The 27,752-nt window shown below is 51.9% G+C and overlaps 1 protein-coding gene across 3 annotated transcripts in view; it reads left to right on the forward strand.

Annotated features, from left to right (window-relative positions):
- Positions 1-27,752, forward strand: part of Hivep3 (HIVEP zinc finger 3) — a 137,416-nt gene that overhangs the window by 10,141 nt on the left and 99,523 nt on the right. Inside the window, exon 1 of one of the 3 annotated variants that reach the window (XM_052177216.1) lies at positions 25,478-25,766. The exons of 1 other annotated variant lie outside the window; for it this stretch is intronic. The gene's annotated coding sequence lies outside the window, so the exon portion shown is untranslated. Of the gene's footprint in view, positions 1-25,477; positions 25,767-27,752 lie in introns of those variants that run through there. One more of the 3 variants, XM_052177214.1, reaches the window with a different exon arrangement.

The following is a 27,752-nucleotide window of genomic DNA, read 5'->3' on the forward strand; positions in this document are numbered from 1 at the left end:
ACCCAGCTGTGGCCACTCTCCATCTGAACCTGGGCCGGTCCTGGATACAGAATCCAAGATTTCTGCTGATCACTTGAGAAATACCTGTGCAGTTCTTAGCCTGACCCTGAGCTCCTGAGAGGCCCAGGAGGGTATGAGCAGCCACTGTGTTAGACATTTCCAGCCTGGGTCAAGGATGTCAGGAACACACCAGGCACTGGGGACCCATAGAAGGGGAAACCCAGGAAAAGCCGGGGATTCAGAAGTGTCTCCCTTTAGCATTCAGTGGCTCCCTTTTCTTCTTCATAGCCTGCAGCTCACTGTCTGCCTAGGCAGCCCAGCCCAGCCACATGTAGCCTTCCTCACGCTCCCCTGAACACTGACCCCCTCTTTCCTGAACCTCTGTGGATTTTATATCTCCAGTCACTTTCTTACCCCATAATTCTGTGGGAGGTGTCTTTGTAACACAGCCCCTCTTAAACTTTGCACACATAATCTATCACGAAAAGCTTGTCGATGGATAAAATAAACCAAAAGAAGTGGCAGAAGCTCTATGTGCCCCCCAAACCTAAGCAGACTAAACTATAGCAAACTAGGTGCTGGAGTGGCAGAATCTCCCAGGGCTCTGGGTCCAGGGCTACCTGGCTGGGAGCCTCTGTGACCACAGGATCTGAGGCAGCTGACAGCTGCAAGACCAACATGTGCCTGGGTGGTGTTCCTGTGGCTTCTAAAATCCCCACCCAATGGAAGAGACTGAGAAAGGGCCCTTCAGATTCTCACGCTTCCGGGGGAGAGCATGGGGTTGAGTTTGGCCCAGCCAGGGACATCTTTTCTGAAATAGTTTCATGCATATTCAACAGCTTCTTGAAATATCCAGGTGACTATTTTAAGCAGCTTCTACGCAGATGCCCACACCTAATGGTGGGCCACAGAAACCAGGGAGAAGCCAGGAGTAGGAAGACAGTGTCAGAAGCTGCCAGCGGTCCCAGCCTTATCCCACCCTTTGGAGCATGCTCCCTCTTGGGGACTCTCACAAATGAAACTGAATGTCACAGTTGCTATGGCAACACACAGGAGGTTTCCCACCTGGTGACCTTACCCATCCATGTCTCAACCCCAAATGCTCCAGGTCTTACGATACAACCTTATACCATTCCTTAGTTTCCCTTGATGTTCTTCCCCTCATGGTTTACTCATGTTAGCTGATACCCTGTAGAGTCAAAGAGAAGTATCATCAAACAAAGCGAACGGACACAGGGCACAACCCAACAGCAGAGGCTTGAGCTTACCTAGGCATCCCAGCTGGAGGGTTAGGGAAAGAACAGTTTCACCAAGGAGGCTTCAGGATGGGCCTCACATGTGGTTGACCCTAGATCGCTGGGGCAGCAGAGACTAGTCTGTGTCAAGCTCTCTGGGTACAAAGTGTGTTGAGGTGGATGTTCCCACCCAGGTCATTCCAATGGTTCCTTGTCATATAAAAATAACTGGAAGGAAACGAGGTGTCAGAGAGCTTCAGGGTGAGAGGCAGGACTCTCTGAGAACTGAAGTTGCTGATCAGTGGGTTGCTGCCCATCCCACTGTTTTAGGAGGGAGAAACCAAAAGTATCAGGAAGTTAATGAAAGGTGATGAGAAGCCTGGGCCGAGACAGAGGAGCTGAGAAGGGCTACTGTTTGCTATGCCGACTTCTGACTTCTAGTTCATTCTGCTTTGCTGTTGTCACCCAGAAAACTCTCCGCTCCTCCTAGGTAGGGCACCTGAGAAAGAAAGGGAGCTTACAATGCTACTCTGAGAGGACAGCCAAACAGAGGGCTGACACAGGAGCATTAGAAAAAGATGCCCGGGGATGGGGATGTCTGTTCCAAAGGACCTGAGTATAGCAGTCCTCCGACCAGACGGCTTTTCTGAAGGCAGAGAGGGAATATCAGTATGAGCCGCCGAGGTCACTCACTGCATCTCTGTTCTGTTGGCTGCTTGGGGTTCCCTGACCTCTCATTTGTTCACCCATGCAGCTGGAGCCAAGGCTGGGACACTGCTGGCAGAGACAACACTATCTTCTCTGTGACTTGGAAATTCTAAGAAAGATGAGTGTATTTCCCCTGCTCACTCTTTGGGGTACAAAGCTCAGAGTTTGCCACAGACTCTCCAAGGAGCAGGTGACCTAATAAAAGGTTACAAACTTCTGATAGAATTGGGACTTGTTGGATTGTAAAACAAATGACTTCCCGACGTTTAGAGAGGCAGGGGAGGGGGTGCTGAGTGAGGTTCCCAGCTCTATGTTAAGGCATCTCAGAGGACAACATGGCACAGGGTCTCTGCCATGCCCCCAGCATCCCTACACAGCTAAGTGTGTTCTTTATCCCTGACATGAGACTGGTCTGTTTCCCTGTCCCTAGCCACAATCTCCCTGTGAGGCCTCCATCCAGCCTGTACTTGGCAGAAAGTGGAGAACCTATTTAAAAGGCTGGGAGAGATGTGAGGAAAGAGGGGGCTGGCAGTGGGTTAGAACCCCGGGGAGGGAGGGGCGTGCACAGGGGGCCCACTGAAGGTTGCTGATCAGTCACAAAAGTTGGGATGCATCAGTCCCTACCGGCTTCCTATCTCCAAGTGAGTCAGAATCATATAAATGTCATCATGGCTCCAGGGAGATGGCCACCAATGGCTTCTCACAGCCCACATCCTCTGGCCTCAAGCAGTTCCCCAAAGCCTGTCCTCGAGCATTTGCGTTCTCTGCTTCCTATGCCAGGAAACATATGTCCACATTCAACTCCTTGCTTCCTTCAGATCTTAAATGACCCCCTCTCCGCGGTAATGCCTCCTCTCACCACCACCCCACGGTCCCTTTCTCTGCATTGCTTTTCTGGATAGCTCTGAGCTCCACCTAGCACAGCGGTGTCCGTAGACTGTGCCCAGTACCTAGACTGCATCTTCATCCGCATCAGATACTGAATGGACATCTGTAAGGTGGAGGTGTTGTTCTCTGCCTTTGTATACACATGCTGATTCTATTTGCTACAACTTCATGTTGATCCTGTAACAACTGCACAGGGGTGAGAGTTATTCTCCTTCTAGTGAGTAAGAAAACAGACAGTCCAGCAACTGGACCATTTTCTGGGTCCTCTGTGCCTCCTGGAAAGCTCTGGGATTGTCATAGGTAGAAGCAAACAGCAGGCGCTCCCTCCCCAGCTGTGCCCAGGTGTGATGTCTCATAGAGAAAAAAAAAAGATGGAGCAAAGCAGATGTTAGAGACTTCTGACAGATCCCTCTCCTCTCCCTCTCTCCTTCGCTGGGATCCTAGAGCATCTCACAAGCTAAACACATGCTCTAGGGTTGAGCTGGCCTTGCTCACTTTCTGAAATAACTTACTTAAATGCTAACCTCATACTTTAGAAATGTGACCTATAACCCCAAAATAAGTCCAGCAGGTCTCACAATAGCATCTATATAAGCCAGGCACTGGCTTGGAGTAGAGTCTGCTAACCCCACTGCTGCATCCAGTCTTCATGAATGCCCTGTGTGAAGATAGGTAAAGCAAGTGCCCTGCGACCCTCGTAGGTTCCAGGGGAGGCTCAGCAACACTGTGCCTCTGAGGAGTCCACAACTCAGCCAGAAAAACAGATGTCAATCAGCCTCGTCCAGGTGGACTCACTTTTTTTCTTGCCCATCGTGCTCCCTAGAGAATCCAAGGTGGAATGCTGGACCGTGGCACAGAAAGTGCTGCTGGTGAGGCGGCTTCCTGGAGAGGGAAGGGGCTTTGTTACCTGAGATGTAAAGCCAGCTTGGCCCATGTGGTGAGCTATCAGATCCCTACCCTCTGCCCCTCTGGCTGGGGTGTGACTGATGACCTTCCATCCCAGTCCTGGGAGCCAGGGCTTCCTCCCCTCCCTCACACAGGAGAGAAGGAGGTAAGCGAGCAGACGTGTGCTGTCTGTAGCCCTCCTCCTCTCTGCTCTCACAGACCTGTGGTGGTGAAGGCAGAGGCTCCTAACAGGCTCTGTTCCTCCTGCCTCCCTAACTGGAGGCTCCCTGACGGCCTGAGCAGAGTCAGTCAGCTGTGGCTGCAGAGCACAGCCCCATTCTTCCTCCTAGGCAGCAGGGGGATAGTGGCTTCCCCGCTGGGAAGGACTTGGGAGTGGGGCTGGGCTCAGAGCCTCTCTACCTCATCCTGTTAAGTGGCAGAGGCAGGATGGGAGTCCAAGGAGAAGGGACAGCATCAAGCTGACAAGGCAGATGAAGATTACTCAAGCTCTGGATTCATTTGGAGCCAGGCTCAAATCCTGCCTTCTCAGGCCAGGCACTGTGTGCTCTCACCTCTCTGCACCACAGGGTCCTCATCAGTGTCATGAGAATGATAATGTCTGCTCTGCAGGGTTGTGACAGTGAGCTTAGAGGAGGCATGAAGCTATCTAGGTGAAGGAGCCCAGGAGGCAGCCCACAGATAGAAGCAAGCTGTGATTCTACAAACAGATATCTTCCCTCAAGTTGTAGGTAAAAGAAACTGAGTCTCGGTAAGTCTGTAGAGTTCCCATAGCCAGCAATGGTGTGACGTCACCACACCTCCTGTCATTTACACAGGCTCCTGACTCCACCCCTTAGGAGGGAAACACATTCAGCAGTGGACAGGCCACATGGGCTGACCCTGGAGGAAGCCATTACAGCATGTGGCCTTGGAGCAGAAGGTCACCGGCACCAGACAGAGCCACATAGCCAAGGTGGTTAGTGGCTTTGCACTGACTGACTGGTGACCTGGAGTCTAGCAGGCTGGGTTTCCCTTTCCTCTTCCCTTCCTGTGCTGGCTGTCAAGCCCAGTCACCTTCAGGAAGTCAGAGCGGTGAAGCAGAGGGCAGGGAGGCCTAGGTCCTCCACATCTCTGTTCCTGCCTCACCTCATGACCCCAGGCTAGCCGTTTCTCCTCCCCAGGGCTCAGTTTCCACTTAGGTCAAGCCAGCTGGCTGCTGGATCTCTAGGAGGTCACATGAAAGGATTTTCCAGGGACAGTGCTTTCTGGGAGAGTTTAGAACAAAGAGCTCCTTACTCAGCTGGTCACCCAGTGAGTGGCTTGATGGTCACAGGAGAACTCTTACGCAGCACCTGACTGTCACCATGAGTGGGGGGACCAGGAGAGTGGCAGCGATATCCTGAGCCTCTTGTGTCTTCCCCTCCTTTGTCTCCTGGTGCTTTGTTTTTAGGGCCTGGTGAAGACCTGGCTGTCTTCTCAGGGCTGGTGTTGTCTTGTGGCAAAACTACACACAACGGGGCTTTTTCTAAGGATCCGGCCTTGAGTCAGATAGTAAACCTTCCATTCACTGAGGCCCAAGAGAATATTTTTCTCATGTGTATGTATGTGTTATTCATATGTGTGTGTGCATATTTGCTTGTGTGCAGCTGCACATATTATGCTAGTATGCACACCTGTGTGTTTGTGCATGGGAAGGCCCAAGCCTGACGTCAGGAGCCTCAGTGGAGGTTGCTCCCCAGCGTAAATTGAGAGGCAGTGTCTTTCAACTGGACCCAGAGGTTGCCCATACCCTGAGTGGCTGCTTGCTCAGGAAGCCCCTCCTTCCCACTCATGCTCATCTAGCATGTTCTTGGGGTCCTGGGGACCCCCAACTCTGATCCCCACACTTGCTCCTCAAGTGCTCTAACCACTGAGAAACCCACTCCACTCCAGTCTGGGAAACTGTTTCTGCTACTCAAAATTCCAAATCTGCTTAGAGGACCTCTCCCTGAGGACTCACTGGGGACTCATTTCTGCAACGGTTTGCATTGCATGGCCCTGGCATCCCAAGGTCTCTGCAAGGTCTTGCAAGGTTCAAAAGCTTGTCCTAAGGCTGGGAAATTGATTGAGTGGGATTGTGGCTCTCACTGTGCCTCCTGGTACTCTGAGGGTGGTAGCACTAGAAAAAACCAAGAGAGAGGGTACAGGACCTAGAGGCTCTAACATTAAAAGTCCTTCCTACAAACTGGGGTCCAGCTGACCTCAAAGGACTTTTAAGCCGGTTAAGGGCTTGGACTTGCTCCTGTTTCCTCATGGGCTGATGCTGGTCTCACCTGGCTTGGCAACTCTTCATCTATCTGTACTATTTTATATTTCTATGCCTTGCATATCACTGTCCTGCTGACATAACACTTTCTCTCATCTCCCATCTTCATCTTGGTCCCTACAGCGAGCCCCTCAGGATCTGCTTGCAAGTCACTTTCCTAAGCTGTCTTCCTTGGTGGTGCATCTGTATGTGTTTCTGTCTCCTTGCTTGTACTTCCCTTGGCAGGGCATTGGGCATGCATCTGTGTGGCGCCTCCAAAGCTAAACACTGACCCCAGGGCCTAGAGGATGCTGAGGCTCTCCCAGTCTGCGTGAAGGAATGGACATGAACTTCCTGGGGTAAGCTGAACAAGTTTCCAAAGCCTGTTACCGAGGCTCCAGACAGCATGGCAAGGAGGAGAGCCTTGGAGAACTTGGATCTTTATGAGCTCTTCTGTTGAAGTGTTGGCTCCACTTTCTGGTCATCAGCTCTGATAAGTGGAGACAGTCTTACACAGAGTTCCTGGAAGGTTCATAAGACTATTTCTTAAGCTCAGGAACAGCCTGCCAAGGGCTTCCAAGGTCCTTCTTTTAATTCCCTGTACCTTCTAACATCCCCACCCTGACTCCCATCCCCACCTCCAATGCTCACTCAGGTCCAAACCTGTTCAGGTGCTAGGGACATAGAGATCAGACTTGAGACTTGCAAATGCACCTGAGGGATTGTAGCCTAGTGAGGAAATAGAGATGCAGCAGCAGAGGACCACAGAGAGACCCAGGAGCCTGAGAGACTCAAGGTGACAGAATTCATAGTGATCCCAGAGCATGTGTGCTGCTGCTGGTGGTCCACAGGGTGGACAGATGTAGCCTCAGCATTCTAGGGTGCTGAAGTGTGTCATTGCAGGTGCCTGGGCATGCATATGGGAGAAGGAGGCCGCTGTCCAATTAAAGACCTGCTGCCTGCTATTGGGGTCTGGGCTCCCTAGAGAATATAATAACCTGAAGGAAATATCTGGTGAAAAGGTTTCAGAAAAAGAAGGTGTGATTCTGGGCAGAACCATGCCATTTCCAGCAGAGAGCTGGAAGCAGATGTGCAAAAGGTTGGGACTGAGATGTAGCCAGGTAAGGTCTACAGGCTGGGGCCGCTGAGTGGGTGAAGGCACCTCAGTTGCAAGTAGAAGAGGTGGGATCCACACAGCACGATGCAAGGTCTCTCTCAGCAGCCTTCTCTGGCTCTAAGCCACCAGGAGCACCTTCTGATCCAACTAGGATGCTCTCTAGGGAAATGAGGAAGAAGATAGTCTATTCTGCTGCCATGCTGGCCCACAGAACATTTGCTGGACAGGGCGTGTTGTCCGTGGTTGCGCATGTACTGCTCAGGACCTGGGGTGGGAGGCTTGGTCTTTGTAAGCAGCTGCTACCAAGTGCATGCAGGCAGTGAGCGCATCTTGCAGGTCTTAAAACAAATGTTAGGGTTGAGAAGATGGCCTCTGGGTAAAGAGCTCGCTGCGAGAGCTTGAGGGCTCGAGCTTGCATCCCCAGAATCCATGTAAACTCGGACACAGCAGCACACCTTTGTGCAGGCATGGGGGAAGGCAGACCCCAGAGGCAAGATCGGACAACCAGGTAACTGAGACACTGAGCTCTGGGTTCAGGGAGTTTCAAAAGACAAGGTAGAGGATGGTAGAGTAAGACACCTGATCTTGATCTCAGGCCTTCATGTAAACATACATGGGTGTGTCCCCACACACATGTGTATACCTGAGGTGGGGGGAGAACAGCTCATTCTAGCTCAACCAGTCACTCCTGGACCCCTAGGAGACAGCTTCTAAATTCCATTGACAACACACATAGGCTGATTCTTGGTTCTCAGGCTTTGGAGTGAGACAAACCTTGACCTCCAGTTTCCTTGTCTATGAAGTAGGGAGGTATTAGTCATCTCTCCTGGGATAACTGCTCTGAGGATTGAGGAGACCCAAAACACTGAGCCCAAGCCGGGCACATGGTAACTACTACTTTGTAATTGGAAGCTGGGACTACTTCCAAAAAAAGAAGAAAAAAAAAAAAGACAACAAGCTTCCACAAGGGGCTTGGTGGTTTGTTTGTTTGTTTTTTGTTTTTGTTGATGTTGTGTTTTTTTTAACTTGTACTCCATGCATTGCTGAGGGCTTTTTTTTGTTTTCTAATTTCCCTATAGTAAGTGTGCTTGAGACTGACCCTCTTAGAAAGTTGTTACCGCTTTTTTTGGTAACAAAAAAAATTAATTGGCTACAGATACATCATTGCAGAGCAGACCTCTGGTGTTACCTCACATGCCTAGTAAACCTTTATGCCTACTGACTGGTACCTTTACATGCTGTTTGAAGTATCTGGACTCTATGTGGGAAAGGGCAGCAGGGCCACAGGGTAGTTTCTGTGCCTTTCATACTACTCTACCTTTCGTGGGTAACAAGAAGCTGGCCGTGGAGTCAGCTGACCGAGAAGCTGGTTGGAATATGGAGTATGACCTGGGTTCAGCCAGCTGCGCAGAACTAAGCTAGAATCCGTGGCTGGGGTGAGCACTACTGACCGCATCCTCAGCACAGCCCCCTGCCTCTGTCCGGTGACCTGCTGAGGTTAGAGTCTGGAAGAGAGAAAGATGAGTGAGGCCTGTGGCCAAGACCAAAGGGACCCCTTTGCCATCTTGCCTATGCTCAATGGTGACAGAACCTGGAGGCCCCAGCAGTGTGCTAGAAAGGGGTGTCTACAGCTCAGGCCTGGTCTGAGAAATGACGGAGTCCTATATGCAAAGCCGTCTTGGCCTATGTGACCGTCATAGGAACCAGTGTGACTCAAAAAGGACTTGGCAGTTCTGCATCATGTTATCTTCCAGGCAGGATCCAGACATGAAAACAGTTCCTGGGGTCCAACTATGTGGCTACACCTTTACCGAGAGGGGTTCACTGGATGTTATCTGTAGGGAACAAACTCACGTTGGATGCTCAGATAGATGCCCTGCCCCCTGAGGTCACTAGGAAGTGGGGACAAATGGTCAGAGGCCAGCCCAAGCCATCTGTACGGAACACATGGCTTGGAGTAATAAAATTAGGTCTGGTCCAAGTGAAATTCAGTTTCCTACATCCTCCCAGGACAAGGCAGGATGCACTTCGTAGTGATTAAGGTGAGCCTTCAGACACTAAGCTAAGAGCCTAGAGAAGAACTGAGCTATTCCCCTGACCTGCACAAGCAAGGCCTATGGATCCACAGCTAGATACTGTCACCTTACAGATAAACAGATCTCCCTAGTTCCAAGGCTGACCTTCCAGCCATGGACCCCTCCCCAGATCATGCAGATGAGCTCTGGGCCCCTGGGAAGGGCAGGAAGGAATAGCAGCTCAGAATCAGGAAAGGCAGCGGGCACCCTTCCCTAGCTGTGGACACAGTCTGTCTTTTCTGGGCTCAGGGGCAACTGTGGCTTGGCGAATGAGGACTAGCCCAGACTCTGCCTCTCACTCTCAGTGACCCCTTGGACTCTGGATGTTTGGTTTGAATGCTCTCACTCACAAAACAGGCCTCAGAAGGCTTTGTCATGGAAATGGGAAGATCCCTTGAAAGTATTAGATATGTATCAGAAGAATTAGGACGTGGCTCTGGGGAGATAAGAACAGACTGAAGAAAGGAACATTGCAACTAGTCCCTGTCTGCAGCTGAGAGTCTCCAATATCTCAAATTCTCAGCCTTGACAAGAGACGCTCTTAGCTTGGTTCCTTGAGACTGTCATGGAGCCTCGCCACCTGAGCCATGGGTCCCATGTCAGAGCATCTAAGTGCCTGCCTGAATGTATCACTCTCCCATCCCCTTTGCCATGCCTCTGCCATGCTGGCCAGATGCTATGAAGGCTCGCCCTAGATGGTGGGGAGGGGAGAGCAGTTCTGGGATATGTAGGCTGTGAAGTGGGCTTGTCTCTCTGTGACCATGTCTCAGAGCTGGAGAGCTGTCAGTCTCACCAGACACCAGGCTGGGCCTGCAGGGTCTTAGAGGCCCTCGGAACCTGGCTCCAAGCTGGGACTGTGGGGGTAGGAGACAGAGGTCCTGCTCCTCCTTCAGGTAGGTGGGAGGCAAAGGTCCTCTCAAGCCCCAAGTGTCCACTGCTGTGGCTACTGTTCCTGGAAGGGCAGCTAGAGGCTAGTTTGAAAAGACCAGCAGGGCAAAACCACTAGAGACCTGCAAGAGTTCCCAGTAGTGCCCAACAAGGTCACAGTTTCCCTGAGCTAGTTGGGATAAGGTTCCAGAAGGAGTCCCAGCATCGGCTGGGTCAGGTTAAGGAGGGCAGACTGAGTTGGGGGCAGGCAGCTTCGGCTGCCTAATGCTCTGTAGCCAGCCAACTCGAGAGAAGGGTCTAGCCAGCTCAGCCTCTCTAGAGCAGAGCATCCTGGTCCCAGAGGCCCAAGAGTGCAGCAGACACAGCTGCATGCCAGGAACTGGAGGGATCGCCAGGAGTAAACAACAGGAGAGCAGCCTCGCCAGGCACCTTCCGTGGACCTCCCCCTCGGGAGCATCCCCAGGAGATGGAACCAAAATATTTATTCAGCACAGCAGCTCTCAGACTCACTCTTTAGAAGGCAATGAAAACCATACAGCCTCTCGGAAGGCCAGCCCAGAGGAGTATATGTCCTGCCCTGCCCTGCCCTGCCCTGCCCTGCCCTGCCCTGCCCTGCCCTGCCCTGCCCTGCCCTGCCCTGCCCTGCACAGCCTACAGCCCAGCAAAGGAGCTTGAGGTCAAGTTCAACTTTCCCACTAGTTTTGTGTCATCATCCCACAGAGCAGCCTTTGAGGTGGGCATCACCATGTCGCTGTGTAGAGAGGGCATGAGCTCAGCGTCACACAGCCCAGGCATGGCAGAATAAGATTACAAGTCAGGTTTTGAACCCCTTCTTGAATATCCCTGCCTCCCTCACAGTGTCCTATTTGTGACCATATAGGTTTGTTTCTAGGATCTGGTGGAGTGACAGGTATGAGGTGTGTCAGTGTTCTTTTCTCAAAACATTTCTTCTGACCTCCCAGAGATGAAGAAGAAATATTGTAGGGCTGGAAGAGACAGATTGACTCATTCTGTTGGTGTGGCTAAGCACTGGACTTCAGGAACAGCTAGATCCAGGGATCCAGGGCAGATCTCATGTTATCAGGTGGGAAAATTCTAAGTTACCTTTAACCTCTTCTACTTTAGCTTTTGCTATGACCACCTCTTTATCTGCTGTCCTCATGCTCTGTCCTCCAGACAGGATAGCATGGGTGTAAGAACCGAGTTAGCCTAAGGGGACAGAGACAGGCCACGCATGTGTCTCAGCCTGAAGCTTCAGATTGAAAAGCTGCCTTCACTTTTGGCTCTTCAGAGTGTGAAGTAGCCCCCCTCGACCGCGAGCTGCTGGCATTGGCCCAGTGGGCTGTAGGAAACAGCCTGCTTGGCACTGGCACGGGGCTGGTGGGATCCTATCCAGGGAGCTGGAGCAGGAGGATGGCTTCCCAAATTGTCCAGGCTAGAAGAAAATGAGAGGGCTGGGCAGGAGGAGAGAGGGGCCACCTGCCACCTGCCACCTGGGGCTGGAGGAGAGGACTGAGTGGGTGGGGGTGGGTTGTAAGCATGTAGGTCTCCCTATCTAGAGCCTCCTCCCTTCAGTCTATCAGATTATGGAACTGAGGCTGGTCCAGAGTGTGATATGATGTTGACATGCTGACAGGCATCCTGCACTGGCTAGCTTTAACTGCCAACTTAATACAACTTTGAGCAGTGGTTCTCAACCTTCCTAATGCTGTGACCCTCTAATATATCCTCATGTTGTGGTGACACCCCCCACTATAAAATTATTTCATTGATACTTAATAACTGTAATTTTGCTACTGTTATGAATCATAATGTGGATACCTGATATGCAGGATATCTGATATGCCACCTGTGTGAAACCCACAGGTTGAGACTTGCTGACCTAGAATGACCTGGCAAGACAGTCTTACTGAGGAATTACCTCGATCAGATTGGCATGCTTGTAGGTGACTGCCTTCATTGTTAATTGATGTAGGAAGACCAGGCCTGTTGTGGGAGATAGCATTCCCTAGGCAGGGGGTTCTGGACAATACAGGAGAGGAGAAAGCTAGCTGGGAGCGAGCAAGCAGGGATCTTAGTGTTTATTCTCTCTGCTCTTAACTGTGTTTCGATTCTTTGAATTCCTGTTTTGACCTTCTTATGTGGTAGACCTGGGACTGTAAGCCAAACAAACCCTTTCTTCCATAAGTCACTTTTTGTTGACGTACTTGTCATAGTAAAATAGTAATGAAACTAGAATAGACTCTTCTATTAATAGAATTCCTAGGAAGCCCAAGACCAGTGTGGAGGCACTTGCTCTTCATTATCCAGCCATATCCAGCCTCACCCAGGCCCATCCTGGGGTCTAGAAGCAAAACTTGTACATAGGACTGTCAGGGTGGGAATGAGGGTATCTATCATCTCCGTACTGGCAGCTTCCTAGGTATCCCTGGGCACTAAAGCCCAGTGTCTCTCTAGCTCCATGACAGTAGCTTAGCCAGACTATGTGGGCAGAGTGGGAGACTACAGTCATATGCGGAGCTCCAAGTTTGTTAGTCTCCCCACTTTCATGCCTGCCTCCCCACCCATGGTGGCCTTCCCCAAGCTGCTGCTGAAGGCTGCATTTTAAGCCATCGTGTTCCAGGGTATGAGTGACACACTTCCCTTGCCTTCCTAGGGTCAACAGACGCTAAGGGACCATTATGTCATTCCAGTCTGGTTGGACCTCTGACATTGAAGGGACAGAGGGGCGGGGCATGTGGTCCAGCAGCCGCCACAGAAGCTCCCAGGGTGAGCTTCTGTACATGATAAGCAAGCAGTACACGTGTGCCACCCTCATCATGGAGAGCAGTACACACGTGTCACCCTCATAATGGAGCTCCCGCTTCAGTGAGGGAATGTGGACATCAGACAGGAAAGCCACAAAGAAAAATGAGTTCCAATGATAAGAGAAAAGGCTCAGACCTATGGAGTGGATAACAAGGACCTGGTTTAGTCTGGGATCAGGGAGGGCTTCTCTGAGGAGGTGACATGTAAGGGGACATGGAGTAGTTGGGAAGAGTCAATCTCATAAGGAAAGGATGCCTGAACAGAGTGTTTTGGGAAGGCCCTCAAGCAAAGTACCTTCTGCCTCAACTGGAGTACTGGGCGAGGAGGTGAGGGCAGCAGGGCAGTCTCTGAAGCGAGTCTTGGGAGTATGTGCAAGAACTTGGGCTTTGTTTCAACAAATGAAAGGCAGAAGCTACTGTGGGGATTTAAGCAGGATTGACCTGTTTCGGGGTAGGCATGGGGTAAATCTTGGAGGGAAGGACTTTTGGGAGACAGAAACCCCTCAGGGAGAAAGCTTCAAAGGGGCTTCTGGCTTCTCATACCAGCACTGTGAGAATTCTGTGAGAAAATGGGGTTCGGAGCGTAGGGTGAGGGTAGGGTGGGCATCCTCATGCTGAGCTAGTAACAGCTGCTTCCCTTCCCTGCTCCGCTCAGCTCTCTTCCTGCTTTGTGGTATTTTGGGGACCCCTGAGAACACTGTGGCCTGCAGGGTTTTCCCAGCATGTTTGATCAGGACGAGAGCTGTGGGCAGAAAAAGACAACTGCCCCAGTGCCCTGGACCAGGTGGGTTGGGGGAGGCTTGCTCAAGATGCCTGCTGAGAGACCTCCGAGGCACAGGTGTGCAGTGTGTCTGCTGTCTTCCTGTTTCCATTCCTGCACCCTGTTGCCTAGCTTAGAAATTCCATGTTCTAGAAATATGCCAGGCTAAGCCTAGTACCGAGGTTATACATGCGAGTCTCAGTGCACAGAGCATGGGGTTCCTAGAACAAATCAGCTGGACATAGGCCTTCCCAGGCGCCCTGTTCACAATGGGGTCAACGGGGAGTAGAGGAATATAGACAGGAAATAGCAGTGCCTTTGCCCCTGCTCCCTGCTTGTCTGTCAGTTAGTTTATGAGCATCTAAGAAGCATCAGCTTCTGACCTGGTCATAGGGCCACGTGGGAGGTAGGTGCCAGGCCAGTGTTCCCAGGGCCGGGCCAGACTTCTGTCCTTGTGGCATTTAACAGTCCTGACAAAGCTACTCAGCTTGGCTGCTCAAGTCATTGGCCCTGGTGTCTGAGGGGCTGAGTGGGTGATCAAGTCATACAGAAAATGTGCTTCCTACCCTGTAAGGCAAGCCCATACCCTGCATAGGGCTAGGAGGGGCTTCAGAAGGCCCCTCCCAGCATTTAACAGTGAACTGCACAACATGACTTTGGGGTCTCAGCATCTCTTGTTCCCACCACGATGAGGACATTTCTGTTCATCTGATTTGACTCAACTCAGTGTATGCTTCCCCCTTCTCCCAGGGCCTATGCAACTTAGACTTACAACCTAGATAAATGTCAGCAGTGAAGAGCCAGCACCATGTTCATTCATTCATTCATTCATTCATTCATTCATTCATTTGGCTTGGGAGACAGTTCTGTCAGTAAAGTGCCACACAAGCATGAGGGCCTGAGTTCAGATCTCCACCCCGTTATCTATGGGAAAGCGGGAGGCCTCTGAGCACAGATATAACCCCAGGACTGGAGTAGTGGGAAGAGGTAGATCCTGGGGACCCATCTACCATTCAGTCAAGCTCAATCAGTGAGGACCAGGTTCCCTGAGATACTACTTCAAAAAATAAGATGGTAAGCAACTGAAGAAGTCATTTGATATCAACTTATGGCCTTGATGTATGTGCACACATACTTATACATGATACATACACACATACATACACACACACACACACACACACACGCACACACAATAAAAGAAGTTAGACTTGGTCTCACAGTTCTTGTTTGCTTTTAGTGAGGGCTAGTGTGAAGAAGTACATGTATGATCTCTACAGCTCCAGGCTGTAGTGAGGCTCATTGCTTGCTGAATATTCAGAATCTAACCTTCCCCCTCCCTCCTGTGTGCCCTCCCTCACGTATGGTGCTGATAACCCTGATTCCCCCCAGGGTCAGAAGTGGACCAAGTAGGGACACGGGGGAATGCTGGCCTTGGCGAGCGCCTGGCCCTGGCAGGCAGTCCCCATCCTCTCTGGGAAGAACCCAGAGGCCTCCTGGGAAGCACTGTCCCCTCCATCTGAGACCACCCATCTGGTCTCTGGGATCTCCCAGCTGCTCTTAGCCAGCTGCTTGTCTCCAACTGTCCTGTGGTTGCAATATCTTTCTACCGTTCTCAGGTCTGCCAAGGGAAGGGAACTGAGCCCCACTGACTGAGGAGCTGACAAGCCTGGGAGGGTCCCTGGAGGGCCAGCCTGGTAGAAGCCAGATGAGTGTTGGCTTGTATTTTTCAAGTAACTCCATGTCCACAAAGATAAAAATGTGGTCCATCCTTATATATTTTATATGTATGTGTGTTCCCAGTACATTTCCTTCTAATTTTTAAAACCATACATAACATTTAATCCATATGGTTCTGATTCCTTAACACTTAAATCATCCAAATGTTGTTTTGTAAGATCTATTTGCAAATCTCTTTACATAAGCTTTTAACTCATTCCATCTCAAGGGGAGAAAATCCGGAATCCCTAGGGTGGGGCTCCTCTTCCTGGCTTCTCTGTTTCCTTACCCAAGGCCAGCCTGTTCTGGGCCCCAGATGCTAGGGTTTTGTCTTGAGGGCAGAGAGTTGGGGGTGGGGGGGCAGGTAGGAGAAGGATAGGTAGACAGACAGAATGGATCCTACAGTGTCTTGGCCACTTCCTAGCTCTCCAGCTCTTCGGCACATAAAGGTCTGAGGACCATCAACAAGGTACTCAACCAGGGTAATGTCGGGAAATGAGTGGGGCTTTCCCCACACGAGCAGCCTGAGTGCCTCTGGCAGCGCTGGGGCAGTGCTGGGGCAGTGCTGGGGCAGGTGGAAGCCTGTTGGGCTGTGGGTCATTCCTCAAGAATCCTGAGACAACAAACATCACACTGCAGTCAGACTGGGCCTAGAGCAACAGTTGGCATTGCTACTGCAGGCACTGGGAACCAAGAAGCCCAAAACAGTCTCCCCAGCACCAGAGGCACAAGACAACGGCACCTTACCCACTAGCTCGCCCCCAGTCTCCTTCTCTCTTCTTCCTGCTCCCTCGCTACCAGCCTCCAACACTCAGTACCCTTAAGTGTCTTCATCTGTTTTCTTGGCATCTCTCAGCTTCTCCTCCGACGGACACCCACGTACCTGATAGATGCCCACGCATCTTTCAAAACCCAACCTTGTTTTCCTTCTTCAGAGAAGCCTCTTTGGGATCAGTAGACAATTGGCCTTTCCCTCTACCTCCCGAGCCTGTGTCTTTCTGAACTGTCATTATGTCCCAGACATTAACTGAATGTCTGGGAAGGATGCTTCAGGACCTGTACTGGGAGCCAGCAGTGGGATTCAAAGAGAAGTCACTGCTGTCCAAAGTGTCCTGGTCTGCTTAAGGCAAGTCCCTATGTGACAGCTTTCTGAGAAGTCAGGGTGGAATTTGAAGATGGTGCCTACAAGACTCTGCCCCTGAGTATGAGCTAAGACAGGTGGAAAGTCTTGGAATGTCCAGGTATAACATGGCTGCCGGGATTCCCCACTGCAAGGGCCTGTGGGACAGCTCTGATCTGGACACCACCAGTGTCTGTATCCACAGAATGGGATTTGTTTCTCTGCCAGTTCCAGAAGGAGCAAATCCCAGACAGAGCGGCCTCTGGGACGGAAGAACAGATGCTCAATCTAAAATTAGGCTGCTGACTGTGGCTTCGTGGAGGCTTCGGAGCGGATCTGCTCCTCGCAGCTGTCAGTATACAACAGAGGAGAAGTGGAGGCCTGCACCCTGGTGAGGCAGCAGAGCTTGCAGTCTGCAGGCTCCTGTGGTACTTTACCGGCCTTGACCCGTGGACTCAGATTCCCTTCCCAGGGGGAGCTGCCTCAGGCCTCAAGGGGGCTCCTCTCTGACTTTTGGCTTTGAAAGCTTCCTTAGGAGTTTAAACAAATAGTCTCATAATGTCTTGCCAGGGAGAGCCTGAGTGTGTGTGTGTGTGTGTGTGTGTGTGTGTGTGTGTGTGTGTGTGTAGAAGCCAGAGGACAACAAGCCAGAAGGGTGTCAGTGTTTCCCTCCATCTTTGCTGGGACTCTCCCATTTCTGCCTCACATCTCAGCGCAGGAACACGGAAGCTGCAGAGTCACCCTACCGCACCTGGTCTTCTGTTTGTTCACAGATCTGAACTCAGGGCCTCAAGCTTGTACTCCAAGAATGTCATCCAGCGTCTGCACTCATGTCCCGTTCAGCTCTAACAGCCTTTCCTAGATGGGCTGTGGTTCTGGACACCCGTGGACTTCTTTAAAACCTGTGCTGTGAATCTGGGCATGCAGTGCACGCCTGCAAACCCACGCACCAGGAAGGGGGAGACAAAGGGATCAATTATGCTTAGTTAGCCTGGGATGTCTGACACAGGAGCCAAGGAAATGAGACCCTCTATTTCAATACACAGAAGCAAGAAGACAACAACAGAAACATCACCCCAAAGCAAAATGAACAAACAAATAAACAAACACAAAGAGGCAGGAGAGGAACCTGGTTTAGGAATTTCATTTATTTCTCCCAAACCTGCAGTTCTCCCGGGGTCCACATACTGAGCTTCTGGTTCTCACACGTGAAGTTCCCCACTGTTCATGAGCCTTCCCTATACCACAGGACTTAAAATCCTGTTCCAGGAGGTTATGCTAACTATTTTTCCGTGTGTGACCCATCCCCCACCCCACCCCTCCTGGTCATTGCCTCTGCTACAGCCCACAGCTCTGCTACCATGTTGTCTGGAGTATGTTCATTCTGTCCCTTGATTTTTACCTGTACTTCCCGAGGAATAGAAGCCGCGTAGGGCCAGGGTTCATGGTTCCTAGGATGTTTGCCTGTCTCAATTGAGCATTGTTATAGAATACATGTATTTAAGGGAGACGGCAGCATCCAAGCTCAGGGCAGCCTCTTGTCTTTGTTAAATTCTAATTATGGTCCCTGGATCATATGGAAACCAGGGCCTTGAGGATGATGTGAGGGTATGGGTATGTTGTGCCCAAATCTATGAAGGGCACCCAAGTAGGTCTGAAGTGTGTTTGATCTCTTAGCACCATACTGAATGCTTGCTTGTGCGTGTCTCTTTGCTGGAGAGGCACTTCCAGGTGAATAGGGCCACTTCTGAATGTAAGGAGGTAGGGAATGCTCACTCAGAGTCCTGAGTTCATAAGATCCTGGGATCTGGGAGAATGGAGCCCTCATCATCGGCATGAGCAGGGATCTCTAGAGAAATGGGTGTGTGTATGTGCTTGTGTGTATGTGTATTTGTCGTAAGAAATTGGTTCTCATGGTTATAGTGGCCAGGAAGTCCCAAGATCTGTTGGGGTCAATTTCAATCTGAAAGCCAGGAGGAGAACCAGTATTGCCTTGTGAGCCCAAAGCCTTGGGGAATCAGCTGCTAGCTGTGCAGGCCAGCAGGAGAGTCCGGCCCCCTCTTCCTTGGCTCCATGTTCTAGGTGTGCCCTAGTTGGCTGATGATCCTCACCTGCTCTAGGGGGAGCATATGCTTGACTCGGTCCACTGAATCACAGACTGATTTCATCCAGGGCGTGTCTCTTGCAGACACACCCAGAATAATACACGGCCATCAAAATCCAATGCCAGCCAACCTGGCACAAAATTAACTCTCAACTACTCTTCTCTGCCCTCATTGCTACTTTAAATGTAAGACATTTAGTACACAACTGCAGCATTTATACATAAGGCCCGTAATCCTTGGAGCACGTTAGCCCCTGTCCGCTTTGGTCTCCTGCCTTCTATGTATATGTACATGTGTACACATATCTAGATACAGTTAGTTTTTCACAAGAGAGAAGACATGGCACATGTATGTGCTCCCTCCCCTCGTCCTGTCACTCCCTCTTACAGTCACACCCTTGCCCTCCCAGTTCCTCATCTTAGGCCCAGACCTAGACATCAAAGGGGCTCCCTTCCCTCCTAAGACCTCAGCCCTTTCTCTCAGGTCCCCAGTCAGGTGCTCCTGGGTGCCTGTGGGACCTTCATCCTTCTGGTCAGATTTCCAGGGGTCAATACATGTGAGGCAAGTTACAGGAAATTACCAGGTAGATGGGGGAGCCTGCTGTGAGAGTTTGTTTTCCTGTTGAGAAGCTGATAGTGGGAGGGGCCTGGAGTCCCCCAGGGATTGATGAAGGCTTTGTCTGTTCTCCTAGGCAATGGGGCAGCGTCTGCCACTTCACACTCTGCCATGGGAAGCCCAAGGAAAGAACCTTCTAGGTTCCTTATGTGTTGAGCATCCACTAGGCACCAAACATTGCCCCTTTGTTGGAATTCAAGATCCAGGGTCAGGGAGGGGGCTTAGGTAGTAATACTTTAATGGAATCGGAGGTTTGAAAGTGGGGCTTTTTAAAACCAGTCTTCAAAACCAGAGGGAAACAGCACAGGAAGGAGAGTGGTTTGCTTTCCCTAAAAGGTCAGGGAGCGTGTAGAACAGCTACCTACAGGGGAAGGTGCCGGGGACACAAACACCAGAGAGAGCAAGAGAGCGGTCCAAGGGGATGGAGCAGCACAAGCAAAGACATGGCTGAAAGAGTCACGGGAGCTGCCTTGCCTGGGCCAGGCCCTTCCTGAAGGATGGCTCTTCCCTGGGAAGACCCTGAGGCTGAGGGATGGAAGACTGAAGATGCCCCTCCTGCCTCAAGAGCCCGAAGGTTTCAGTCGGGTGGAGCGAGATACACACCGGCCTTTGTTGTTATTGGACCAGGCTCCTGAAAGTAACCTGGGAACCAACCCCACCCCCTCCCAGTCTCTCTTCTTCCCTTCCTCCTGCTGTCAGTTATTTTCCATAGAGCAAGGTCTTTCTGGAACTGGCTGCTACCCCCCAGGGAGCAGGATCTGTCTCCCCTTGGTTGCTGTCTAGGCCTTGACCCCGACTCTCTACCCTGAGCTGGTCACACAAGCCATATCTCTCACAGTTGGATGAAGGGCACCAGAGCACCATCCCAGAAAGACCTTCTCCTTTTTGCTACTCCCAGAGCCCACACACATCCGTCGCTGTTTACCTGTGTGAGTGTTTATTCCTATGATTTATTCTTTTTCCCCTTCCTAACCGTATAAACCATAAGACAGAGCCTAAGTCATTGGTGTCCGCAGATCTGGAGGTGAGGGAGGGACTTCCTTTACTGAGCATGTTTTACATGCCAGCTTCAGGGCTTGGTACTTAAGATTCATTTTCACCCTTGATTCCATTAGCTCTCACCTAGCCCTGGGAACCATGTCCTGGGATGTGCCCCCACCTCATTTCACACCTGAAGAAACTGAGCTCAGTCTTTGGAGCTAATAAGTATTGAGTTAGGACCTGTGCCTCAGTCTGAGTGAATCCAGACCCCAGATACTCACTCTGATGCTGAGCACAAGGCCATGGATAGAAGAACATTTGTTATTGACAATCCAGCCAGTCCCTTGGCTGGGGAAAGCCTGTTCTCAGAGATGCCAGGAGAATGTGGCTTGACTCATCTGATTTCCTGGAAGGGAAGGCCCTGCCTTCTCCACCTGGGGCCCCATGGTAGGGAGGGTGAGCCCTGTGGGAGTCCCTTTCAGAAATACATGTGAGAATCCAGAATTGAGGCAGGGCCAAGTGTCAGCAGAAAATGGAGAAGATCCTCCTGCCCTTTGGGAAAATCACTGACTGGAGGTTAAGTGGCCTCTCGTGGTGGTTGTTTTCTGCGCAGGACAGCTGCAAGGGCACAGTGTGACGATCAGCGTTCTCTGCATCCCTGTGATATTCCTGGAGCTGAGATGTGCTTGTGAGATGTAGAGTCTAAAGTAGCACCTAGTCCATGAAGAAAAGAGTGCATAGGAGGACAGGCCAGCACAGCTAGTGCTGGACACAGACGTGCCATCTGGGGACTGGGGATGCCCTTGATGCTGTGTAGCAACTATGAAGACATAGGTGAGAAGCTAGTGCAGGGTTGTACATGTGAAGTGACTTAGCAGACTCAGAAACCCTAAAGGTTGTGTGAGGTGAAAAGGCCGCATGGATGAGGATGGGGTGCACATAGTGTGTCTGGGAAGTAAACTGAGGTTTAATTATCAAAGGCACTAGGAAAGAGGGCTTTTTGGTTAGACAGGGTCTCACTTGATTTTGCCTGAGAGTACCTCACGTGTTCAGAGGGATTTAACAGAGCTGCCTGGGCCTGGTATGGTGGACTTACTCCCCGTATTCACACTTAGGAGGCAGAGGTGGAACAGAAGGGTTTCTGTGAGTTTGAAGCCAGCGTGGTCTGCATAGCGAGTTCCAGGCTACTCAGGAAGACTCTTAGAAAAAGGAAAGAAAGAAAAGAAAAACAAAAGAACAGACTTGGCAGGATGCTAGAGAGAGGCCCACTGTGACTTGTTGGCCTGAAGTAAGGCAGCAAAAATGAACAAGAGATGTTGGTTTTCAATTTGCCGCTATGGACCCTCATTCTTGAATATCAGCCCGATGAGGAGGGCCCAGATTCTAGATCAGCGTGGATCCTAGATCACAGTGTGTGTGTGTGTGCGCGAGCGCGGGTGGGGGGGGGTGGAGGGGGAGTGATCAGTGCTGTTTACTTAGCCTCTGCCAGAAGCTGGGTGCTCTCTTTCAAAGATTGATCACACTATCTTGGCTATCTTGTCAAAATGTCACAAAAGCCTTTCAGGATGAGGTAATCAAGAGAGTGACATCCCCAGGAACCCAGATCCACATGGCCTTAAGGCCTTTCCTGTCACCACAGCCACATATTATAGACTGAATTAGAGGCGTGGGGGCTGGCTAGCTACACAGTTCTCAAGCAGGGAAGAGAGGCTGGAAGAGAATCCAAAGGACCCCCAGGATATGCTGAGACCTCCAGCTCTCTCCCCAGGAGAGAGGAGGGAATGCAGAATGCATGCACAACTCTCTCTCTCTCTCTCTCTCTCTCTCTCTCTCTCTCTCTCTCTCTCTCTCTCTCCCTCCCTCCCTTCCTTTCTCCCTCTGTCTCTCTCCCTCCTTCCCTCCATTCCTCTCTCTCTCTCACTCACACACACACACACACACACACACACACACACACACACATGCACACACACATACACAGAGGGGGAGGAGGGAGGGAAGGAAGGAGGAAGGGAGGGGCTCAGAGAATCTGAGTCCAGAAAATGATAGCCACGGGGGAAGAGAGGTAGAGAAATGAATGGCTGATAGGAAGAAGACCTAAACAAAAATAAGTCAGGCCCCTCAGGGCAGTTGCTCATCCCTACTGTGAAAATTTTGCCAAGAACACTGTGACAGGCTCCACACCTTAGGAACCACAGAGTTACCAAAAGCCTGCCTATCATTTGGTTGTTAGGAGCCCCAAAGGCTACCACACATAGAGACGGCAGATCAGATGTCAGCCCTGCCCTGGGCTCTAGGACTGTGAAGTCTCTATGTTGTGATGCTGACTTTGGAGCAGGTGTGTGCGTGAGCTTGCATATGTGTATCTGTGTGTAGCATTTCCATAGAAACTAGCATCTAGCATTCTAGCCTGGAACACCTGGACTGCCATCTTTTTGAATTGTAGCCTTAGAAGGAATGCGGCCTCCTCCCTGCCCCATGGTGCCTATCTCCTTCTTCGCATTTTCAGCTTAGCGAGCAGAAGTACCAGGAGAGGAACGGTGGGCTATTGCCTATCGATTTCCATCCTTGGATGGATGTTCTAGGACTGCAGCTTGCATGTTGCATGTTTGCAGCAAAGGAGAAGTACCTGATTCACATCTCAGGAATGAAGGAATGTGGGAAGGACCCTTGGGGGCAAGCACTGGAGCTTTCTTAAGACCTGGCACTGCTATAGCAGGGGCTGGACCCAGAGGAAGGAAACGGCACCTGGCACCGTCTGCCTTCTCTATTCTATGCAGCCCCTAGGGTGGAGGAGCAACTGAATTACAGAGCAGAGGCAGACAGAAGCCAGCCTTGACTTATGGCTACCTGTCATCAGACTATGGCGCTGAGCATGGAAGTTGAAACCCTAAAAACCTTGTGGTTTCCAGTGAGGAACGATTGTACCACTGGGATAGGACTGAATGTTAGGTCGCTTTGGTTGTGGGAGGAGCAGGAGAGGGAGGGCTCCCTGGCCGACCATCCTAGTGCTGGTGGGGCCTGTGTAGTCGGAGGGTCAAGGAATCAAGAGTAGATGTAGTTGTTTGTTGAAGGCATGTTCCTTCGTCCCCGTCCCCCTCTGTTCCTCCTCAGAATGGCCAGTTAAAGTCTCTTCACTTTGGTTGATATGGAGAAATCATTGCCTGACAGAAACTGCAAAGAAGTTGGTCAAGGGAGAGCAGTAGGGAAAGAAATCCTAGGGTCCACCCCAAGGGTCATCTGGCAAGAACCCCAGGGCAGCCATTCCACTGCAGTGCCATGGTTTCCTCTCCTGAGCACCCAGCCTGGCCCTGTTGACAACCCCTGCCACCGGATCCCAGCTTAGTCCAGAACCAGAAGCTCTGTGGTGATTCTGGGTACAACTGTTTGGCTCCTCCTTCTGTGATCAGTCTTGGAGAACAGACTAACAAAGGGGAGAGAGGTGCCTTTAAGGCCCAATCTTAGAGGAGGGGGGGTCCATCACAACTGATTGCAGTCGGGGTAACAGATGCAGGTGTTTTTGTAGAAGCAGGAGCCACTGAGCTGCCTGTGGCGGCATGAGCACCTCTGGAAGAGCCAGGGCAGAGCCAACTCTTAAAGGGAGGTTGTCACCCAGCCTGAGGCAGGAGCGATCACTCACTTTATCTGCCTAAAGCTACTTCTGCCAGGACATGGAGAACAGGGAAGGGGTGGGATTGGGACAGGGATCTGTGTATGGTGGGGTTGGCAGCAGAAGAATAGAAGTTATGCAAAGGCCCCCAAGAAGTGAGAACTGATTTACTATGGGAGCCAACTAAAGCTGGGCTGCTGGGAGTGCAGCTGTTTGGGGTGAGGTGGGATGGGGTTTGGAGGGCGCTCACATGCACATGAGAACACACGGCCTTTTCTAAAGGGAGAAGATGGCCTCATTTGAGCTGGGCTACTGGAAGGTGGGGGGGGGGTGGGCATCCACAGAACTACTAGGAAGCTTGGTAACTGGTGGGTAAGCAGGCAGTTGTGGGTGAGCAGGCCTGTGGTCAGCTACTGTCACCCCTGCCTTACTTCCCATAAGCCAGACAGTCACAGTGTCCTCCTTCCAGCTCCTGGGAGTGTGGCAGCCATTAGATAGCTGGGGCCCCCTCTGTTAAAGTTAGTGGTCTAGAAGTGATCAGCTGGAGGGATCTGGAGGGAAAGCACTGGCTCTGGTGGAGCTGTTGTAGGAAGGCACAGGAATACTCAAGGTCAATAGTTCTTGTCTACTGGGCTCAGGTATATTTGAGAGCATGGCCCTGGAGCCAGAGAAAGCCTGGATCCTCTAAGGATCCTTTGGGGGAAAGGCCTGGTGCAAATAGAAACAATGATGGACCTTTATGGTGCAGAGAGTGTGTTTTCTTTATAGTCTGATTGCTCCTGGTCCTTATAACCTCTTTGCTGAATTGCGGAAGCTGTTCCACGGCAGACAAGCTAGTCCTGGAGTCAGGCAAGCCAGGCAGCCCACAAACAACACCCTCGGGGTCTGAGCTGCAGCACAGGCACCTGTAAACTGCAGACAATGCCAAAGTCTCAAGGCTACTGTTTTGTGTTGGCTGGTGGGAACAATTGGGGGACTGCCTCAAACACATCTTTGCTGTTCCCAACAAGGACCAAAGTAAGGCAGGTCTGGTACTAGACACAGGAGCTTCTACTAAGGGTTGACCATTGGGAAGTCTCTGATGACTCCCACCGCCACCCAGTCAGAGCCCAGAGAGGTACTGGCAGATCCTCTGCTCCTGGAAATCCTTAAAGTTGATTCCTGCCTGGGAATGCATGGGCTAATCTTCTGTTAGGAAGATTACTGGCCCAGCTCATTTTGGAAAAGGCAATAGGCGCCCTCCTGGCCCTGTAGATCCAAGGCGTGGCACCCAAGGACAGGGCCCCTGCCGCGGTCACGGCGGGGGGGGGGGGGGAAGGGGGGCTTCCCTGCCTGTCCTCTCTGGAGAGCCTGAGAGGAAATGACAGCGCGGGAGCCAGGGCGGGCAAGGAGGGAGGGGCGGCGCCCACAGTGACATGGCCTGTCACAGTGGAGGCAGCGGCGCAGACCCTCCCAGTGGCAGCTGAAGCCGGGGATTCCCCAGCCGCAGATTCCCCCCCCCCTCCCTGGCCCCGCCGCCAAGCGCTGCGCCGCCGGGCTGCTCCATGACCCCTGTTGCCCGGGCATCCCGGACCAGCTGGTGCCCAGGCTGTGCTCGCCCCAGACAGACAGTGGGGGTCCCCGGGTTTGGCAACAGGAAACTCTGGGGAGAGAATGGAAAGAAGTGGGTGGTCCGGCCCCTGCGACTTCCCCTGACATCACTGCCCAAATAAGGAGCTTCCCAGCGGCCGCGGGGCGGCCCAGAGCCGCGCCCGCCCCGCGCCCACCCCGCGCCGCGTGGGCCGCCAAGCGAGCACCCAGGGCACCGCCGGGCGGAGCCGAGCCGGGCGGAGCCGAGCGCGCGGGCGCTGCCGAGCCGCCGGAGGCCGGGCGCGCAGCCCGGCGCAGCCCGGCGCAGCCCAGCGCAGCTAGCCCGGCGCGGCGCAGCACAGCGCAGCCAGCCCGAGGCGCAGAGCCCAGCCGGCCGCAGGTAAGCACGGAGCACGGAGCACAGAGCACCCCGCAGCAACGAGGCTAGGCGGGTGGGCGCGGCGGTCCTAGCTTCCCGGATCCCTTGGGTGCGAGCGACCGGGGTTCTGCGCCGGTGCACGCGCTCTGCGCTCGCGTTTTCCCAACGCTACTTCTGTCATCATCCTAGGGTGACGAGCGTTCCCGCGTCCGCACAACGCTGCGGTGCGCAGCCCCGTTCGCCCTTAGGTGCGCAGACTCCAGGATCCTGTGCGGATCCTCGCCCCTTCTCAGGGACCCACCGCGGGGTCTACACACATCTGGGAACTGCTCAATGGGTTTGGTTGTTCTGGCCACGTTTCCCCGGGAGGCCTTGTCAGTTTCAGTCTGTCAGAGCACACAGCCTTTGCTCATTGCGCGCTCACTGTTAGAGAGTGAAAGTAGCCGTGTTCTGGCTCTTCCTTACCCCTGGCAGAATGGCACCTGGCTCAGAGGGGTGGCGGTGGTATATAAGGGTCTATACCTGCAATGGCAGGTAATGTGTTGCTATTGGCAAGGAGATGTTGGGCCTCACAGACTGGTGTTCCCAGAACCGTGCTCCATGGGCGTTTCTAAGAGTACCAACCCTACCCGCTTGGCATGTGCAGGGTGCTTGAGCTTGGGACAGGACTGGTGGTGGCTGCAGAACAGGTGCGGTGGCCGCAGACTTGAGTTCTTACAGGGGGTTCACATAGCGACCATTGCTCACCTATAAGAATATAGTGAATTTATGGACTGTTTGGTGAAGACCACAGAGGAAAGAAAACAGACTCAGTGACGATCCACAGCAGTGGCTCCCGCAGATCAGAGTGGTCCAAACTTCATTCATCTCTGCCCTTACGACCTACAAAATGAGCTCTCAGGGAGCGCTGAGGGCCTGTAAGTTAAATTGGTTTGTAACTGAAATTTTGTGCCTGTACTGGTTCCAGTGGTTTGAGTGGTTCCTGGGCAGGCATTTGCCATGGCTCTGCTCTGTGACCTAGAACACCATTTCTGCCCTATCATCTGCACAGAAGCAGGCACTAACAAGTGTCCTTTGTGCTGGTGTGCAGATTTCCCAGTGTGTTGCATGGAACATTCATTCTGGAGACCGTTCTACAAGTAAAGGTTTCCCTGCTCAAGTCTGAAAGTTTCCACAAACCTTTATTACCCATCTAGCCAATCAATCCATATTAGCAAATTAAAGGCTCTGCAAAGTCCTGCATTACAAGAACTTGTTTTACTTTGTCAAACCCATCATTCCTCTTGTTTGCTCCCTCTTCAAGTTCCATAGGCTTGCTCTGCAGGAAAGCAGCTTTTCTCTCGTAGAGCTGATGTGGTGCCTACAGTTGCAAACAAAGTGACAGCTGAGTTCTAATTGGCCTCTTGGGTGGAGGATGGCCAGGAGCTCAGAGCCACAAGTGGCCTGAGATCGCCCAGTAGTGACCAAATCCACCGAGTAGTTCCTAGAGACAGTTAAACTCCTGAGAAAACACCGAGAATGGGGACCAGAACCCTGAGTCCCACCCAGTGCTCCCCCAGTTCATCTGAACTGCATGCAGACGTGAGGAGATTGTCTTCTGGGACCACCCTTGCTGCTGTAACTCTCAAACAGCCACTTCTCTACATAGACCCACTGTAGGAGTAGATCCCCACCCCCACCCCTTCTCTCTTTCACACACACACACACACACACACACACACACACACACACACACAAACATACACACGGTCCTATCCACTCATCCATACATGCTCACACTCTCCCCTACACACTCCACACCATATACTTGTTCACACTTACACAATCACTTCTACACATACCCTACACATGCACACGCGCGCGCGCGCACACACACACACACACACACACACACACACACACACATCCATCCTGTTGTGCTCCAGCCTGTGGCCAAGAGTCACTCATCAGAAAACTCCCTTGTCCCCATGTCCCCAGAGTTGGCAGTTGCTCCCCAAGATGCATCCT

This window comes from Apodemus sylvaticus, chromosome 3 (assembly GCF_947179515.1).
Source record: "Apodemus sylvaticus chromosome 3, mApoSyl1.1, whole genome shotgun sequence".
Classification (NCBI taxonomy): Eukaryota; Metazoa; Chordata; class Mammalia; order Rodentia; family Muridae; genus Apodemus; species Apodemus sylvaticus.